This window comes from Martes martes, assembly GCF_963455335.1.
Source record: "Martes martes genome assembly, chromosome: 8".
Taxonomy (NCBI): Eukaryota; Metazoa; Chordata; class Mammalia; order Carnivora; family Mustelidae; genus Martes; species Martes martes.
Window position 1 is genome coordinate 21057048 of NC_137895.1, and position 17617 is coordinate 21074664.

A 17617-nucleotide genomic window follows, 5' to 3' on the forward strand; every position below is an offset into this window, starting at 1 on the left:
CTTTTGGAGTAGAGGTTACTTAAATATAAAATCTTTTAAAGAAAAAATTCCAAAATTGCTTTGTTAAAAAAAAATTAAAATAAAAAGGGCTCATGAAAGTTGTAAAGGCTATCTCAAAGATGCAGAGCTGAAACATTACTAATAATAGCCAAAAAGTGGAAACAACCCAAATGTCCACCAATTGATGAACAGATAAACAAAATGGTATATCCATATAATGGAATATTATTCAGCCATAAAAAGGAATGAAGTACTGAAACATGCTACCTCATGGTTGAACCTTGAAAGCATTATGTTAAATGAAAGAAGCCAGTCACATAAGACCATATATGAACCCAGGTATATGAAATGTTCACAACAGGCAAATCTGCAGAGACAGAAAGTAGATTAATGGTTGCCAAGAAATGGAGAAAGGGAGAATGAGGAGCAACTGCTAATGGGTACGTGGGGTTCTTTTGGGGTGATGGAAGATGTTCTGGATTAGATAATGATGTTGGTTGCATAACTTTGGGAATATACTAAAAGCTACTGAATTTTGCATTTTATTTAATTTTTTAATTTTTTAAAGATTTTATTTATTTATTCAACAGACAGAGATCACAAGTAGGCAGAGAGGCAGGCGGGGGAGGGGGGAGCAGGTTGCCTGCTGAGCAGAGAGCCCGATGGATGCGGGGCTCCATCCCAGGACCCTGGGATCATGACCTGAGCCGAAGGCAGAGGCTTTAACCCACTAAGCCTCCCAGGCGCCCCTGAATTTTGCATTTTAAAAGAATAAAATTTATGGTATGTGAATTAATCTCAATTTTTTGAATAAAAGATTTGACTTTTGGAAAGCAGTGCCAATAAAATTATTTCTCTCTGCTCTCTGCCCAGTCACCCTCCTCCCCTCAGGAAACGCACAGCACTAAATAAAGTAAATTCTGTGAAACTAGTCAATGCTCAGCCACAATAATTTAATCCAGGAGAGTGGATTGTGATTGTGACTTGTTTCTTTCTTCCAAGTGTCTCTTACATCTACCCTTGACTATATGTCCCTATCAGCATGACCCTTATCTACTTCACATGGATAAATGCATCAGCCTGGCTGGGGCCCCTACCTCTTTCTTCTTCCTGTCTCTAATCTCTAATCTGTTCTAACAGAACAATCACAAGACACCACTTTCATCCCTCCTGTGCCCCACTTAAGAATCTGAAGTTGCTTACTCGATGCATATCCCATGTCAGAGAATGTATTTTCGAAAGAAAACCAAAAAAAACTGTCATTTAACTATGAATTTTATATTGCTTCTGCCTTAGAAGTGGTGTTTGGATGCTAAAGTGTCAAAAGATGTTTTGTTGGTTTACATGAAATATGGAATGCAGTATTTCAAATCAGAGCTAGCTTGGAAAATTCAGGAAGAATGGTCAATGTACGAACTGTTTATTGAATCAAGTATACCAGCTTATGCCTGACATTTTTTTAATTCTGCAACATACATTTCCTTTTCCCCTTGCTCCTCCTACGTCTGTTCTCCCTAGGCCTTCTTCCTCCCTTCACTATTCTGAATCTTGCCTTCTTTCTAAGACCCAGCCCTCATTCCTGCTTCACTGTGAAGTTTTCAGGCTAAGCCGGCGGTCCTTAACTTGGCTGTTCTTTGGGATCTGCCGGCATTACCAGTTATCCAGAGTGTCTGTCGTCTGGGCATTACTCCACACCCTCTGGGGTGGATTTCAAGTGTAGCCAAGGTTGAAACCCATTATGCTAGGCATGTTTTTATCCTGTTATATGTAGGAATAAAGAAGACAGATGAAGCCTTAATTCCCATAGAACTCATATTGCACTGGGAAAAATAAGCATTTTTTTAAAGTAAGGTAATTTCAGAGAGTGATTTTCAAAATAGATAAGCGCAAATAGGTAGTAAAATGAAGAGTAGCTAAGAGAGTTGGAAAAGGCAACTTTAGACAGAGTAACTTTAAATATTATGAGAATTCTCACTTACATGTGAAATCTAGAATCGTCAAACTCACAGAAGCAAAGAGTAGAATGGTGGTTACCATAGGCTGGGGGTGGAGGCAGGGAAAATAAGCAGGTGATGGCTGAAGGGTACAAAGTTTCAGTTATGCAACATGAATAAGTTCTGGACATTACTATATAGTTTAGAGCCTCTAGCCAGCAATATTGTACTGTATACTTAAAATTTGCTAAGTGTAGATCATATGTTAAGTGTTCCACACACTAATAATAACAATAAGGGATGTGAGGAAGTTTTTGGAGACGATGGACATGTCTTTGGTCTTATGGAGGTGGTTTCATGGATGTATACCTATCCCCAAACTCATAGAGTTGTACATATTGAATACATACAGCTTTTTACATACCTCAATAAAGTGGTTTTAAGAAGGAAGAAAAGATATTCAGTGATGTTTAACCGAGACCTGAATAATGAAAGGAGCCAAGATAATAGGAAGGAGCAATTCAGAAACAGTTGTTTTTGAGAAAACAATGTGGTACAGTTTGAATAACAGAAAAAAAGGGCAATGAACAAAGGAAAGCATGGAACAATACAAGATGGATAAAAAAGGCACATGAGGTAGCAACTTGTAGGTCATGGCAAAGTTTGGGTTTTAATTCTAAATGTGATGAGAAGGTGTGGTAGATTGTTTGCAAAGACGACTACTGTAATCCTTACATCCCTATGTGGATGCCCCCTTGCAAAATGATTTCGAGACCCCATTCACCCAGAGGCAAAATCTATTTTCCTTCTCCTTGAACTGAGGAGGCTGGCCCTGGATCCAAGGGGATGTGGCAGAAGTGGCATTGTGGGACCTCTGAGACTTGGCCTCCAGAGGACCTACAGCTTCCATATTCTCCTCCTTACAAGGCTGCCCAGAGTCTACCATGAAAAGAAGCCCAGACCTGACAACTGGAAGATGAGACCATCCAAACACCACCAAACACAAGATGGCTGAAGTCACGTGAGTGACCCCAGGGGAGACCAGCAACAGAGCCACCCGCCTGAGCCCAACCCAAATTGCTGATCCATGGGACTGTGGGCCATTGCATAGTTTTGTTTTAAAAACATAAAAATTTAGTGGTGACTTGTTCTGCAGTGATAAACAAGCACTACAGAAATCTTTGGAGTTTTAAATAAGGAGTAAAATCAGATTTTTATCATTTAAAAAGCCAATTTCATCCCAGATACACTGATGAATCCATCTGTAAAAAAAAAAACAGGGTCTTAGGAGCACCTGGGTGGCTCAGTCGGTTAAGCATCCAACTTGATTTTGGCTCAGGTCATAATCTCAAGGTTGTGGGATTGAGACCCACAACAAGACCCCACATGGGCTCCATGCTGGGCATGGAGCCTGCCTGAGAATCTTTCCTTCTCTCTCTGCCCCTCCCCCCTTGCTTACATATGCACATGCTCTCTCTCCCCCTCTCTCTCTCAAAAAATATATAAAAAGTTAAAAAAATGGTCTTCAATCTTTCTTAAACAGATAAAAATATCAAGGCCTTCATTACAGAGAGTGTTGCTTACAAGTGTATGTTGGACCACAGGGGCCTAAACCCTTCTATTCAAAATGAAGTCTTGGGAACCTGGGTGGCTCAGTGGGTTAAAGCCTCTGCTTTCGGCTCAGGTCATGATCTCAGGGTCCTGGGATCGAGTCCTGCATTGGGCTCTCTGCTCAACAGGGAGCCTGCTTCCCCCTCTCTCTCTCTGCCTGCCTCTCTGCCTACCTCTCTGCCTACTTGTGATCTCTGTCTGTCAAATAAATAAATAAAATATTTTTTTAAAAAATGAAGTCTTATCCTCAAGCATATTAAAAGCATACTACACCAAAAAGGGAGCCAAAAGTCTTTTGACTCTTTACCCCATTTCAGCTAAGAATAGTATGAGAAAAATTCTGATGAAAACCAGGATAGCATTTTAGACCAGAATTCATTATGAAATGTATTTCTAAAGAAGATTAAAAAGGAAGTATCTGTGAATCCTAAACTCTGGAGCTTCGATTCTATGTTATGGTGAAATAATCAAAGAAGCATTACATCATTCTAAAAAATGTGAAAGATTACATCATTCTTAAAAATGTGAAAGATTAAAAAAAGATTAAAAGATGATCTTTGAACGTACAGTCTCGGAAAGAACTTTAAAACAACCAACACTCTTAAAATACAAAAAGCTATTTGTGTAATTAGTAAAAGCCAAGATGCTTGCTCTTGCTGTGCATAATTATTTGATCTGCAGAGAAATGGGATTCACTTTCAGTATATAAATAGCATGATTTTGTAAATGGCTCTTTAAGTGATAATATTTAACCAAGCTTTATGGCTATTTATTCACAGTATCTCATAGTATTTTCCAGTAATTTCTCAAGAATGTTAATATTATCCTCCTGGGGTGTTCATCATCATGTTTGAGCACATATTATGTTCAAATGGTATGTGGCTTGAAAAAAAACTATGCATAGTACTTTCAAAATGAATTTACCTATTTAATTCCAATGTCTTATAATCATATCTTATAAGAAGAGTGGGAAAGGATGGGAGAGAAATAAATTAGAGAAGTTCTGACCTACCTGTTTGTCCCACCATTTGAAGCCAAACTCCCCTGCTCAGTCTATGACAGTAGAGAAAGAAGAAGAAAAGGAGTATAGAAATAGACAAAAATGAAGAAAGGTGGGTCCAAGTGAAGGAAGGAATTGGGGGGAAATGATAGGGAATAAACCAGGGAAGTTAGATGAGGAAAAGAGGAAAGATGAGGCCAGACACTTGAGCCAGAGAATTAAGCTTTCACAAACGGCATGTCAGTTACAGCTGTTGTGTAACAATTAGGTTGCCTTCCATTCAGCACCTGTAGCTCATTCTGGGCAAATCTTGGCCTCTTTTGGGTCATGGACAACTTTGAGAATATGATGACAGCTATAAAATATAGATAGAACCTCTTTCTGGGCAGAATTGAACATATATGCTTGCCATTTCCTTCATGTTTTCTGAGGGTGTTCTATGAAATTTGGTGTTCTATCCAAAATTGAGAAGTTTTAGGGTCTCACGTCAAGACGCTCAGGTAGCTTCTCCCACACCAATGTTATCCGGAACCACCGTGGCTTTACTTGGCTTCAGGATCCAACTATAATTGCTCCTCTTTCCCTTGTGATACTCTCTTCACATGAAATTTGTGGCAAGGTGAGCACTTGGCCAGAAAAGCTCAGCCTTCTCCCCTAGTTCGGGTACAGGCGGTTACTCTAGTTCGGGTACAGGCGGTTACTTCTGTCCTGCCACAGGCAAGGCTGAAAGGTGGTGCTATTCACTCTCATTGGAAGAATTTAAGGAAGAAAGGTGGAGTCACCTGGCAGCAAATCTCAAGCCAGTCTCCAAGCTCCACAGAAGCTACCACACAGACGGCTGAAAGAGTTCAAAGTCTCGTAAGTTGGTGGGATGCCTTAGTTATTTGATGGAACTCAAACTTTATTTCAGAATTCAGACATTGTGAGTGGATGTGTATATGTAGAACAATAAAGTTAATTCATATATCAGGACCCACAAAATGAAGGCAGCTTTTGTGGCCCGGCCCATACCACAAATCTAAACCCAAGCCAGCCTGCCAGGAAAAACCCTTGTCCGGGAAACCTAACACACACCAATCACAATTCTGCAACGCAGCGGTAGTCAGCTTACCTGACCCTAGAAAATAGGACCTGCTTGCCTTATAGGAAAATCCCCAACCTCTTAGCCAGTCATGTCCTATTTCCATGTTGCCTCTTCTAATGCTCCCTAAAACTCATGCTTGCCCCAAACCCTCAGGAACAGTGTCCCAACTGCTTGTGGAACACTGGACTCCCACAATCTGTGGGTTGTTTTCCCTGGAATAAAGGACACCAAACTCATTACTGAATTCTTTTAGTGTTTTTTTTTTTAATTAAAAATAAAAGTAAATAAATTGCTTAGTTTTGTCATTTGGTGTGAGAGAGAGACAAAAGGGTAAGGGAGATGAGGGGTGGAGCAGGGAAGGGGAGGGAGAGATAAGAGGAAAACACTTTTTTTTTTTTTAAAGATTTTATTTATTTATTTGACAGATCACAAGCAGGCAGAGAGGCAGGCAGAGAGAGAGGGAAGCAGGCTCCCCGCTGAGCAGAGAGCCCGATGCGGGGCTTGATCCCAGGACCCTGAGACCATGACCTGAGCCGAAGGCAAAGGCCTTAACCCACTGAGCCACCCAGGCACCCCAAGAGGAAAACACTATTACTACATGCTATTCCTGTGCTTGAAGTACTTTCAGACCCTGAAATTTTAGCTACCCAGTCTCTTTATATGTAACTATTAAAGAAATGCATTTCAAAGCCACTTTGAAATTGCTTTTCAGACAGCTACATTTTTGCATCATCTGTTCTGTTGTTACTGCTAATAAGCTTAACTGGTTACTTACAGAATAATAAATAGAAATGAAAAGTCAGGTTAATTTTCCCTGGAAAATATCTCTTACAGATGAAGTCAAGGATTTATAATCAAGAACTATTATTTAAATAGTGAAAATTTAGAAATTGCCTAAAACATCTAACAACTGGTCTAGGCATGTAAGATGAAATGATATCAATCAACCATTTAAAAAAATCATGTTTTGGGGGTGCCTGGGTGGCTCCATTGGTTAAGCTTCTGCCTTCAGCCCAGGTTATGATCCTGGGATCCTGAGATTGAGCCCCATGTCAGGCTCCCTGCTCAGCGGGGACCCTGCTTCTCCCTCTCCTGCGCTCTGCCTGCTTGTGCTCTTGCTTGCTCTCTCTTAAATACATGAATAAATCTTATAAAAAGTAAATAAATAAATAAAAATAATTTAAAGATCATGTTTTCATCTACAAGGATGTAGAACAATGGGAACTTATATTCGTGATTATTGGAAAGTAAAATGAAATATCCACTGTGGAAAAGTATTTGGCAGCTTCTTACAAAGTTTTACACCTACCCTATGACCCAGCAGTCCCACCTCTAGAGAAATAAAAACCTATGTCTACAAAAAGACAAGAATGTTTATAGCAGATTTATTCACAGTAGCCTCCTCTCCCCAAAATTGGAAACAATCCAAATGCCCATCAATAGGAGAATGGATAAACAACTTTTGTTATAGCCATAGAATACAATACTATATACCAATTTTTTTTAAAAAAGGAACCACTGATAAACACAGTAACATATCAATTTTTTAAATATTATACTAAGGGAAGGAAGTAGGATTCAAAAGAGTTGATTCTACACAATTCCATTTATACAAAGCTCAAAAACAGTTAAAATTAACCCACAATAATAGAAATCAGTATAGTGAGTACCAGTAGGGGCAGTACACAGGTGTGTGTATACATGAGTAAAAATCTGTCCATATGTAAACCTAAAATTTGCATATTTTACTCTATGTAAATTGTATCTCAGTGATTATTTTAAAATCATGTTCTCAAAGAATATTTAAAGACAGGAATTTATTATATAAGGTTAAGTGCAAAAAGCAGGACATAAAACTGTGTCTTACAGTATGATCCCAGATTGTTGAAAAATACATAGGTATAGAGGAAAGACTGGGGCATATGTGCTGAACGGCAAGAATAATTAAATCTGCCATAATATTAGCATATATATATGCTAATATAAATCTGCTATAATATTATATTATAAAGGAGCGTGTTTATATTTTTTTTTTCCCCCCGCCTCCCACCCCCGCGTGTTTATATTTTTTTAGGGAAAAGAAGTTTTTTAAGTATTCTGTAACTACCCTCTCCTCCCCATTTTCATTGCTCCAATCCTGGCTCTGCCCTCATTTCTAAATTATTATAGCAAACTCCTAACTGATGTCCCAGACTCGAGAGTTTATCTAGCCCAATCTTCTTCTCTGGGTATTTCTTCCTTTTTAAAAAATAGAATTCTATTTTTATGTCATGCATGCAGTATTTTTTTCTTCCCCTTTAGATTAAGATTTATTCTAATCCCTGCATAGACAGTAAAAGGCCCACCCTTTATTTAACCCATTCATCCAGGATTTTGTTATTAACATGACACTGAAACTGCTCTAGTCAAGATCACCAACAATCTTCATGTTGCTAAATTCAAGCATCCATTCTCAGTCCTCATCTTCCTTGACCCCCGTTTGACACAACTGATCATGTCCTTACCCTATGTCCCCCTCTGAGCCATGCTTTTCTCACTTGGACACTAGGTTCCTCAGCCCACTCCCCAACTTCCCTCTCCCCTCCATTTCCCCATCTCTTCTGCTGATTCCTCTTCATCTTCCTGATCTCTCTGTGTTGGAGCACTCCCCAGGTTCAGTCATGTTCAAATCTTGTTGATCTCATCTGGTCTTGTGGCTTTAACTACCAGTGAGACGTGATGATGACGCATAAGTATACAACTTCAGATCTGACCTCTGCCCTGAATCCCAGACTATTTCCACTGTTCACCTCGTAAGGCCACATAGATGTCAATAGGCAAGTAAAATTTCAAAATCAAACATGCCCAACTTCTTAATCCCTTCCTCACCAATCCTGATCCTCCCCAGTCTTCTGCCTCCCAGTAAATATCTCATCTTCCTTCAAAATGTGTCCACAACTTCAAGGAACTGGTGTTCTTTGAATATGCCAAGTGTATTCACCCTTAATGGCCTTTGTACTTGCTTTTTGCTATTCCTGAAACTCTTTGCCCAAATATGCTTCTGCCTTACTCCCTCACTGCCCTCCTTTCTCTGCTCAAAGTTCATTTTATCCCTGAACACTCAACATAACCCAACAACCCCCACACTCCACATCCCCCTTACCCTGTTTTATGCTTGTTTTTAACATTTATCACCCTCTGACGTACTATGCGTTTGATTTACTCATCAACCTGCTTATTTTTTTTTTGTTTGTTTGCCCCCTAGAATGCAAGCTCCATAAGAACAGATACTTATTTTGTTAATTTATTTTCTATTCCCAGTTTCCGGACCATTGTAGGTACTCAATAATTGAGGTGCTCATTATCAGTACTAAATAATTATAAGACGAATGAATGAATGATGGAATTTCTATCCCCACAGCAGGACTCTGTGGGTGGCCTCCACAGGGAGTGACTGAGCAGTTATTTTGATGCAGAAACAAACTCCCAAATGTCAATGGCTATAAGCATTTCTCTTAGTGAGTTTCCCCCCTCACCTAGGGGGTTCCTCTAATCTCCTACCTAGGGACTATAAACCTGACTACCAGCACTATGGAAGTTCAGCTCACAAAGGCAGTTGAAAGCTTTCAACGTTCAGTATGCAAACTGTTAATTAATTTCCCTGTGTTTAGTAAGGTTCATTCATTTATTCCTTAGACAAATATTTACCAAGTGACTATTAAAGCCAGGCACTGTTCTAGGTACTTGAGATATATCAGTGACCACAACAGACTAAAATCTCTATCTTTTGAAGCTTATATTGAACTATGACAGGTGTTCTTAAGTCCAGAGAGTTCCTGTCCAGAAGATCAGCCTCCTATTTCCACTAGGTATGGAGAGAAACAGTTCCTTGGTTGAGCTGATCAGGGACAGACTCTGGGGTTATAACTGCTCAGTATATGCATTTTCAGCAGGGTTGGGAAATCCGGCAGCTCTCACTTTCAACCAGTCCTTGTTTTCAGCCCCCTTCCTCTGATCTCATTCTACCCCTGCCCCCTTCCCATCCTCCAGAAGTACTTGGTGCTGGTGCCTTCAATTCTTCAGCTTCTGTGGGTGCAGTAACTCAAAACAGCTTCCTTCTTTTTCCTTCAGTTCTACTGAGGTCAGTTAAGACTGATGTATCCCCATTCAAATTCCTAAATGCAATTTTCACCTCCTTTCTTATGTTTGTGTTTCCATAACTGGGGTTCCCGGGCCTGGGAGAAATTCAATCCTCTGGAACCTGCCCCCTACTCCCCAAGACACACATGCCCAGTAAACACTGGGTTCAAACTTTCCATGTTACACTTTGTGTAGTCAGGGAAATAGGGAAAAGACAAGGGCCTCTGATTCTTAATCTCATTTTAGCCCAGTAGCTGATGAGAAGAGGGATCTCACCTGTTCATCTGCTGTTTCACCTGTCCCTGTGCATGGGTCTAGACTAAACTACCAGGGCTCATTCCATCAGCTGGCTCATTCTCACTGAGATAACTGGGACACTCTCCTGACTTTGAGAATCACCACTGTCTGGAATTACTGTAGCCCAGGAGAAGCAGTGGAGAACAGATTAAAAATTAAGAATTAAGACTAAAATATGTCCACTAGAGTCTTGCATTTAAGTTCTGCTCTGAAACACCACTTACTTATTAGTAAATGTTTGAAATAAATAGTTGAACCTTCCTCATGGGGTTGTCATGAAAACTAAATGATCATGTATGGAAAAGACTTAGCATACGGTCTGGGACATAGTAATATGTGAAATCTAAAGAAAGATGTAGTTTTCCTTGTCCTTCAAATAGGTCCATGTGGTTATTAACTCAGATTTGAATCAGGCCAGAATTTATTCTGCTCTAATGAGATTGAATTGGTATGTATGTGGTCTCTCCTGGATGGGGCTCAAGACTCCCTCCCTTATAAAATTTGCTCCCTACAACGTAGTTCAGATCTTCCAGAATGCCACAAAGTGCAGTCACATCATTTATGGCACTTGGAGTTAGGGGACTAATTCAGCATGCCACGTGAGAGTTCAAAAGACACTGAACCTAGGCTAGAGCTGAGTAGAGATGTAATTAGTGTTCACTCTCAGGATCCACAGGCTCTCCTTCATGTCCCAGCCACCTCTGAAGTTAGGTTGGGACTATATGACTAGTGTAGGTTGATGGACTAGAAGCAGAAATGACTGTGTCAAGATGGTGGAGGAGTAGCAGACTGAAATGACATCAGGTCGCAGGAGTTCAGCTAGATAGTTAAACCATTCTGAACATCTACAAATTCAACAGGAGATCGAAGAGAAGAGCAGCAATTCTAGGAACAGAAAATTGACCACTTTCTGAAAGGTAGGATATGCAGAGAAGTGAATCCGAAGCAATGGGAAGATAGACTGCAGGGGAGGGGCTGGCTCCCTGCAAGCAGTGGAGCAACAGAGCACAAAATCAAAACTTTTAGAAGTCTGCTCCACTGAGGGATATCGCTCCAGAGGCTAAGTGGGGGTGGAGCCCTCTCAGAGACAGTGTGGTCTCATGACCTGCAGGGTCACTGAAAGATCAGGGGTGTCTGAGTGTTGCAGAGTTCCAAGGTATTGGAGCAGGGAAGCCAACTACAGCAACAGAGCTGAGGAGTGAGCTCTCAGCTTGGGGGTTACCTTAAACTGTGATCCGCAGCACAGTCAGACCATTGCTTTTTCAGCAGGGTCCCCACAGGTGGCAGATCCAGGGAGACTCACCTTCCTCCTCTGGAGGCAGGAATCTGCTGGGTTTGGAGACTCCAAATGGGGCTGTGGGTCAGAGATAGAAATGCTCGATCACAGCCCAGGTGAGCATGGAGTGCAGCCGGAGACCAGGGAGACAGGAGGGATTGAGCACTTTTCTCTGAGGGCACACGTAGGAGTGGGGCCCCAAGTTCTCAGGTCCTCTGAGCTGGAGATTGGGAGGCAGCCATTTTCATTCCCATTCTCCAGAGCTCTACAGAAAGCATTCAGGGAACAAAAACTCCTGAGAGAGAACTTGAGCGGATTTCTGAGCCTGGCCCCTGGCAAGGGTGGCGCAATTCTGCCTCCGGCAAAGACATCTGATACTCACTACTCACTACAGGCGGCTCCTGCAGAAGATCAGCAAGAACATCCAGCCAAGACCAAGCTCACTGATCAAGGCAAACAGCGAAATTCCAGAGATAGGGGAAAGCAATGCATGGAATTCATGGCTTTCTCCCCATGATCCTTTAGCCTTGCAAAGTTAAATTAAATTTTTTAAATTTTTTTCCTTCTTTTAATTTTTTTAACTTTCCCTTTTCCCTCTTTTAACATTTTTTAACTAGTTTATCTTAATAATAACTTTCTTTAAAAAATCTTTTAAAACCTTCATTATTATAGTCATATTTCATCCTTCATTGTATTTAATCTTATTTTTTGTATACACATAGGGTTTATTTTTTCAAAAAAATTTTGGGATACAATTTCTCCTAATACATCAAAATATGCCCTAAATCTAGCACAGGGTTTTGTTAAGTCTCCAGCTGGAGCACATTCTCTACCCTCCACCATTGGGTTTTGTTTTTTTTTTCCTTTTTCTTCTTTCTTTTTCCAACCAACTTGTCTTATCAATTCCTTTCTTGGTATTTTTTTTTAAATTTTCATCTTTACAGTCATATTCCATCCCTTTATCATGTTTACCCTTATTTTTGTGTGTGTGTGTATATATATATATAAGAAAAACATATATATATATATATATATATAAAAGTTTTTCTTTCTTTAATATTTTGGGAGGTAGTTTCTTCTAAGAGACCAAAATACAGCCAAAATCAAGTGGGTAGCTCTGTTCTATTCACCCACTTGAATAGAACTCTGTTCTACCAAAAAAAATATGAGGAAGGACACTATATCATACTCAAAGGGTCTGCCGAACAAGAAGAATCTAACAATTTTAAACATCTATGCCCCTAACATGGGAGTAGCCAAATCTATAAACCAATTGATAACAAAATTGTTCACTGAAATGAACAGCTCATCCAAACAAAAGATCAGCAAGGAAATAAAGGCTTTAAATGACACACTGGGCCAGATGGACATCACAGATGTATTCAGAACATTCCATGCCAAAGCAACAGAATACACATTCTTCTCTAGTGCACATGGAACATTCTCCAGAGTAGATCACATGCTGGGTCACAAATCAGATCTCAACTGGAACCAAAAGATTGGGGTCATTCCCTACATATTTTCAGACCACAATGCTCTGAAGCTAGAACTCAATCACAAGAGGAAAGTTGCAAAGGTCTCAAATACATGGAAGCTAAAGAGTATCCTAATAAAGAATGAATGGTCAACCAGGAAATTAAAGAAGAATTGAAAAGTTCATGGAAACAAATGAAAATGGAAACACACCTGTTCAAAATCTGTGGGACACAGCAAAGGCAGTTCTGAGAGGAAAGTATATAGTGATCCAAGTCTTTCTCAAGGAACAAGGAGGTCTCGAGTACACCACCTAACCCTACACCTACAGGAGCTGGAGAAAGAACAGCAAAGAAAGCCTAAACCATGCAGGAGAACAGAAATAATAAAGATCAGAGCAGAAATCAAAGAAATAGAAGCCAAAAGAATAGTAGAACAAATTAATGAAACTAGGAGCTGGTTCTTTGAAAGAATTAATAAGATTGATAAACCCCTGGCCAGACTTATCAAAAAGAAAAGAGAAAGGACCCAAATTAATAAAATCATGAATGATAGAGGAGAGATCACAACCAACAGCAAAGAAATACAATTATAAGAACATAATTTGAGCAAGTGTACACCAGCAAATTCAATAATCTGGAAGAAGTGGATGCATTCCACTACTAAAAATGAACCAGGAAGAAATAGAAAACCTGAACAGACCCATAACCAGTAAGGAGATTGAAGCAGTCATCAAAATCTCCCAACAAACAAGAGCCCAGGGCCAGACAGCTTCCCAGGGGAATTCTACTAACCATTTAAAGAAGAATTAACTCCTATCCCCCTGAAACTATTCCAAAAAATAGAAATGGAAGGAAAACTGCCAAATGCATTTTATGAGGCCAGCATTACCTTGATCCCAAAACCAGACAATGCCCATCAAAAAAGAGAATCACAGGCCAATATCCTTGATGAACACAAATGCTAAAATTCTCACCAAAATACTACCCAATAGGATCCAACAGTACATTAAAACGATTATTCATCATAACCAAGTGGGATTTATTCCTGGGCTGCAAGATTGGTTCAACATCCACCAATCAATCAATGTGGTACAATACATCAGTAAAAGAAAGAACAAGAACCATACTATACTCTCAACAGATGCTGAAAAACATTTGACAAAGTACTGGATCCTTTCTTGATCAAAACTCTCCAAAGTGTAGGGATAGAGAGTACATCCTAAATATCATCAAGCCATCTATGAAAAACCCTAGGCAAATATCATTCTCAATGGGGAAAAACTGAGAGCTTATCCCCTAATATCAGGAACACAGGAGGGATGTCCACTAACACCACTGCTATTCAACATAGTATTAGAAGTCCTAGCCTCAGCAATCAGACAACAAAAAGAAACTAAAGTCATCTGAGTCATCAGAGAAAAAGTCAAACTCTCACTCTTTGCAGATAATAGGATACTTTATGTGGAAACCCCAAAGGACTCCACTCCAAAACTGCTAGAACGATTACAGGAATTCAGTAAAGTGTCAGGATATAAAATCAATGTACAGAAACCAGTTGCGTTTCTATACACCAAGAGCAAGACAGAAGAAAGAAAAATTCAGGAGTCAATCCCATTTACAATTGCACCCAAAGACCATAAGATACCTAGGAATAAACCTAACCAAAGAGGCAAAGAATCTGTACTCAGAAAACTATCGAGTACTCATGAAAGAAATTGAGGAAGACACAAAGAAATGGAGAAAAACTTCCATGCTCATGGATTGGAAGAACAAATATTGTGAAAATGTCTATGCTACCTAAAGCAATCTACACATTTAATGCAATCCTATCAAAATACCATCCATTTTTTCCCAAAGAAATGGAACAAAAAATCCTAAAATTTATATGGAACCAGAAAAGAACCTGAATAGCCAGAGGAAAAATGTTGAAAAAGAAAGTCCACGTTGGTGGCATCACAATTGCAGACTTCAAACTTTATTACAAAGCTGTTATTATCAAGAAAGAATGGTTCTGGCACAAAAACAGACGCATAGATCAATGGAACAGAATAGAGAGCCCAGAAATAGACCCTCAACTCTATGGTCAACTAATCTTCAACAAATCAGGGAAGAATGTCCAATGGAAAAAAGACAGTCTCTTCAACAAATGGTGTTGGGAAAATTGGACAGCCACATGCAGAAAAATGAAACTGGGCCATATCCTTACACCACACACAAAAATAGAGTCCAAATGGATGAAAGACCTCAGTGTGAGACAGGAATCCATCAAAATCCTTGAGGAAAACACAGGCAGCAACCTCTTCGGCCTCAGCCACAGTAAATCCTTCCTAGAAACATCGCCAAAGGCAAGGGAAGCAAGGGCAAAGATGAACTATTAGGACTTCATCAAGATCAAAAGCTTTGGCACAGCAAAGGAAACAGTCAACAAAACCAAAAGACAACTGACAGAATGGGAGAAGATATTTGCAAATGACATATCAGATAAAGGACTAGTATCCAAAATCTATAAAGAACTTCTCAAACTCAACACCCAAAGAACAAATAATCCACTCAAGAAATGGGCAGAGAACATGAATAGACATTTCTGCAAAGAAGGCATCCAGATGATCAACAGGCACATGAAAAAATGCTCCACATCACTTGACATCAGGGAAATACAAATCAAAACCACAATGAGATACCACCTCACACCAGTCAGAATGGCTAAAATTAACAAGTCAGGAAATGACAGATGTTGGAGAGGATGCGGAGAAAGGAGAACCCTCCTACACTGCTGGTGGGAATGCAAGCTGGTGTAGCCACTTTGGAAAACAGTATGGAGATTCATCAAAAAGTTGAGCTACCCTATGACCCAGGAATCACACTACTGGGTATTTACCCTAATGATATAAAAGTAGTGATCTGAAGGGGTACATGCACCTGAATGTTTATAGCAGCAATGTCCACAATAGCCAAACTATAGAAAAGCCTAGATGTCCATCAACAGATGAATGAATAAAGAAGATGTGGTATATGTATATACAATGGAATACTATGCAGCCACCAAAAGGAATGAACGCTTGCCATTTGCATAGATGTGGATGGAACTAGAGGGTATTATGCTAAGCGAAATATGTCAGTCAGAGAAAGACAATTATCATATGAATCCCAAATATGGGGAATTTGAGAGGAAGAGTGGGAGGTTTCGGGGGTAGGGAAGGAAAAAATGAAACAAGATGAGATCAGGAGGGAGAAAAACCATAAGAGACTTTTTTTTTTAACTTTATTTATTTATTTGAGAGAGAGACAGAGTGAGAGAGCATGAGAGGGGAGGTCAGAGGGAGAAGCAGACTTCCCATGGAGGTGGGAGCCTGACGTGGGACTCGATCCCAGGACTCCGGGATCATGACCTGAGCTGAAGGCAGTCGCCCAACCAAATGAGCCACCCAGGTGCCCCCCATAAGAGACTCTTAATCTCACAAAACAGAGGGTTTCTGGGGGGAGGGGGTATGAAGAGGGTATTTGGATTATGGATATTGAGGAGGGTATGTGATATGGTGATTGATGTGAAGTGTGTAAGTCTGACGATTCACAGACCTCTACCCCTGGGGCAAATAATACATTATATGTTAATAAAAATAAGTAATAAAATAAAATAAAAAACTTTTAAAAAAAGAAAAGAAAAGAAATGACAGTGTCATTTCCAAGTGAGGCAGTAAATAGCCAATGGGCCTTCCTTCCCCTTTGCATGGTGATAACAGAGGTCATATGTTCCAAATGGTGAACTGTAAGATGTGAGTGGAGAAAAAGACAAATTCTAGATACCTGAGTGACTGTCTGAAACAAGCTTCTGGGCCACCCAACTAAACCCACACTCAATTAGCAACATTAGAGAGAAATCAACATTTGTTGTATTAAGCCGCTGAGATTTGAGGTTTATTACCACACTATCTCTAGAGAGATAAATCTGTTCAAGAGAATTTGTGAAAATAAAATTAAAAAGGACTTCGTCGTCCGTTAATGACAGGCTACTTAGTTCAGGTGAACCTTCACACTAGAAAAGCTGGGAAAAAATTTTTTTTTCTTTTTTATTGTCTGTTCAACAGCATTGGAGAGTCAGCATGGAAGTGAAAAGTTTCCTGGCTACCATCTGGCCATCTGGGTGAAGACAAAAATCCTGAGAAATGAGCCTGGCATTTGAGGCCACTTTTCTCCTGGGAGCATTTGTTAATTATAACAAAGCCAGTGCTTGATAGCTGAGCAGTTTGAGGGCTTGGTATAGACCCACAGCAATGCACAGCAGTATGGGTTGAGACCCTGATGTGCTATAATCTAGCAATGAAGTTCAAATGAGAGTAAAAGAGCCTTCATGCTGCCTGTAGCCCAGCTTTGAGTCATCTGTGTGGCCCAGAAGATCTCAGATTTCACAATTGGAAACTCTCTGGGCTCTTGGAAAAAAACAAACAAAAATCTTTTCTGGACAGAGAGAGGGGAAAAGGCATTATTTTAAACCTAAAATCATTTCTACAAACAATTTTTCTTTTTTTTTCTAAGATTTATTTATTTATTCATTTTAGAGAGGGAGCAAGAGCAAGCATGATTGGGGGAAGGGCAGAGGGAGAAAGAGAGAAAATCTCAAGCAGACGCCCCACTGAGTGTGAAGCCCTAGGCGATCCTATGACCCCAAGATCATGACCTAAGCTGAAACCAATAGCCAGATGCTTAACCAACTGAGCCACCCAGGCGCCCCTCTACAAATAGTTTTTCTTTCTTTTTTTAAAATTAATTAATTAATTTATTTTTTATTTATTTGACAGAGATCACAAGTAGGCAGAGAGGCAG